Source organism: Cololabis saira, unplaced genomic scaffold, assembly GCF_033807715.1.
Source record: "Cololabis saira isolate AMF1-May2022 unplaced genomic scaffold, fColSai1.1 scf039, whole genome shotgun sequence".
In the NCBI taxonomy this organism is placed as follows: domain Eukaryota; kingdom Metazoa; phylum Chordata; class Actinopteri; order Beloniformes; family Belonidae; genus Cololabis; species Cololabis saira.
Genome location: NW_026906203.1, coordinates 220,001 through 222,500, shown reverse-complemented (window position 1 = coordinate 222,500; position 2,500 = coordinate 220,001). Strand labels below are relative to the sequence as shown.

At 44.9% G+C, this 2,500-nt stretch overlaps 8 non-coding genes across 8 annotated transcripts in view; all 8 read right to left on the bottom strand.

Annotated features, from left to right (window-relative positions):
* Positions 1-193: 193 nt before the first annotated feature.
* Positions 194-312, bottom strand: LOC133431230 (5S ribosomal RNA). Its single transcript, XR_009775621.1, has one exon. It is a non-coding gene; the product is annotated as a 5S ribosomal RNA (ribosomal RNA).
* A 218-nt stretch (positions 313-530) lies between these two features.
* On the bottom strand, positions 531-649 carry LOC133431079 (5S ribosomal RNA). The gene has a single exon (XR_009775477.1). It is a non-coding gene; the product is annotated as a 5S ribosomal RNA (ribosomal RNA).
* Positions 650-866: 217 nt separating this feature from the next.
* On the bottom strand, positions 867-985 carry LOC133430908 (5S ribosomal RNA). The gene has a single exon (XR_009775314.1). It is a non-coding gene; the product is annotated as a 5S ribosomal RNA (ribosomal RNA).
* Positions 986-1,184: 199 nt separating this feature from the next.
* Positions 1,185-1,303, bottom strand: LOC133431044 (5S ribosomal RNA). The gene has a single exon (XR_009775444.1). It is a non-coding gene; the product is annotated as a 5S ribosomal RNA (ribosomal RNA).
* Positions 1,304-1,502: 199 nt separating this feature from the next.
* On the bottom strand, positions 1,503-1,621 carry LOC133430800 (5S ribosomal RNA). Its single transcript, XR_009775210.1, has one exon. It is a non-coding gene; the product is annotated as a 5S ribosomal RNA (ribosomal RNA).
* Positions 1,622-1,820: 199 nt separating this feature from the next.
* LOC133431124 (5S ribosomal RNA) lies at positions 1,821-1,939 on the bottom strand. The gene has a single exon (XR_009775520.1). It is a non-coding gene; the product is annotated as a 5S ribosomal RNA (ribosomal RNA).
* Positions 1,940-2,155: 216 nt separating this feature from the next.
* Positions 2,156-2,274, bottom strand: LOC133431148 (5S ribosomal RNA). The gene has a single exon (XR_009775543.1). It is a non-coding gene; the product is annotated as a 5S ribosomal RNA (ribosomal RNA).
* Positions 2,275-2,490: 216 nt separating this feature from the next.
* LOC133430929 (5S ribosomal RNA) overlaps positions 2,491-2,500 on the bottom strand; it is a 119-nt gene continuing 109 nt past the window's right edge. The window contains exon 1 of the ribosomal RNA XR_009775333.1: positions 2,491-2,500. This exon is cut by the window's right edge and continues 109 nt beyond it. This is a non-coding gene — a ribosomal RNA (5S ribosomal RNA).

The following is a 2,500-nucleotide window of genomic DNA, read 5'->3' as shown; positions in this document are numbered from 1 at the left end:
TGCAGCTTGAAATACCTCTGATATGGAGTTGAAGATAAGTCATAGAATATAAGTCATTGATTTGTTGGTTTTGTTTGTTGGAGTTAAAGTGCCTTAACCATGTGCAAAACACTTTAGGACGCGAGCTGTCGCTCTTACCACGTTAAAATATGTGTGGGTAGATTAAGCGAGAGCGCTCTCTGCTGGTTGAAAAAGCTTACAGCACCTGGTATTCCCAGGCGGTCTCCCATCCAAGTACTAACCAGGCCCGATCCTGCTTAGCTTCCGAGATCAGACGAGATCGGGCGCATCCAGGCTGGTATGGCCGTAAGCTGAAGCTGCAGCTTGAAATACTTCTTATATGGAGTTGAAGATAAGTCATATAATACAAGTCATTGATTTGTTGGTGATAATAATTTAGAAGCGCTTATTTGTTGGAGTTAAAGTGCCTTTAACCATGTGCAAAACACTTTAGGACGTGAGCTTTCGCTGTTACCACGTTAAAATATGTGTGGGTAGATTAAGCGAGAGCGCTCTCTGCTGGTTGAAAAAGCTTACAGCACCTGGTATTCCCAGGCGGTCTCCCATCCAAGTACTAACCAGGCCCGACCCTGCTTAGCTTCCGAGATCAGACAAGATCGGGCGCATCCAGGCTGGTATGGCCGTAAGCAGAAGCTGCAGCTTGAAATACCTCTTATATGGAGTTGAAGATAAGTCATATAATATAAGTCATTGATTTGTTGGTGATAATAATTTAGAAGCGCTTATTTGTTGGAGTTAAAGTGCCTTAACCATGTGCAAAACACTTTAGGACGTGGGCTGTCGCTGTTACCACGTTGAAATATGTGTGGGTAGATTAAGCGAGAGCGCTCTCTGCTGGTTGAAAAAGCTTACAGCACCTGGTATTCCCAGGCGGTCTCCCATCCAAGTACTAACCAGGCCCGACCCTGCTTAGCTTCCGAGATCAGATGAGATCGGGCACATCCAGGCTGGTATGGCCGTAAGCAGAAGCTCCTCTTGGAAATACCTCTTATATGGAGTTGAAGATAAGTCATAGAATATAAGTCATAGATTTGTTGGTTTTATTTGTTGGAGTTAAAGTGCCTTAACCATGTGCAAAACACTTTAGGACGTGAGCTGTCGCTGTTACCACGTTGAAATATGTGTGGGTAGATTAAGCGAGAGCGTTCTCTGCTGGTTGAAAAAGCTTACAGCACCTGGTATTCCCAGGCGGTCTCCCATCCAAGTACTAACCAGGCCCGACCCTGCTTAGCTTCCGAGATCAGACGAGATCGGGCGCATCTAGGCTGGTATGGCCGTAAGCAGAAGCTGCAGCTTGAAATACCTCTTATATGGAGTTCAAGATAAGTCATAGAATATAAGTAATTGATTTGTTGGTTTTATTTGTTGGAGTTAAAGTGCCTTAACCATGTGCAAAACACTTTAGGACGTGAGCTGTCGCTTTTACCACGTTGAAATATGTGTGGGTAGATTAAGCGAGAGCGTTCTCTGCTGGTTGAAAAAGCTTACAGCACCTGGTATTCCCAGGCGGTCTCCCATCCAAGTACTAACCAGGCCCGACCCTGCTTAGCTTCCGAGATCAGACGAGATCGGGCGCATCCAGGCTGGTATGGCCGTAAGCAGAATCTGCTGCTTGAAATACCTCTTATATGGAGTTGAAGATAAGTCATAGAATATAAGTCATTGATTTGTTGGTTTTATTTGTTGGAGTTAAAGTGCCTTAACCATGTGCAAAACACTTTAGGACGTGAGCTGTCGCTGTTACCACGTTTAAATATTTGTGGGTAGATTAAGCGAGAGCGCTCTCTGCTGGTTGAAAAAGCTTACAGCACCTGATATTCCCAGGCGGTCTCCCATCCAAGTACTAACCAGGCCCGACCCTGCTTAGCTTCCGAGATCAGACGAGATCGGGAGCATCCAGGCTGGTGTGGCCGTAAGCAGAAGCTGCAGCTTGAAATACCTCTTATATGGAGTTGAAGATAAGTATATAATACAAGTCATTGATTTGTTGGTGATAATAATTTAGAAGCGCTTATTTGTTGGAGTTAAAGTGCCTTAACCATGTGCAAAACACTTTAGGACGTGAGCTGTCGCTGTTACCACGTTGAAATATGTGTGGGTAGATTAAGCGAGAGCGCTCTCTGCTGGTTGAAAAGGCTTACAGCACCTGGTATTCCCAGGCGGTCTCCCATCCAAGTACTAACCAGGCCCGACCCTGCTTAGCTTCCGAGATCAGACGAGATCGGGCGCATCCAGGCTGGTATGGCCGTAAGCTGAAGCTGCAGCTTGAAATACCTCTTATATGGAGTTGAAGATAAGTCATATAATATAAGTCTTGATTTGTTGGTGATAATAATTTAGAAGCGCATATTTTTTGGAGTTAAAGTGCCTTAACCATGTGCAAAACACTTTAAGACGGGAGATGTCGCTGTTACCACGTTGAAATATGTGTGGGTAGATTAAGCGAGAGCGCTCTCTGCTGGTTGAAAAAGCTTACAGC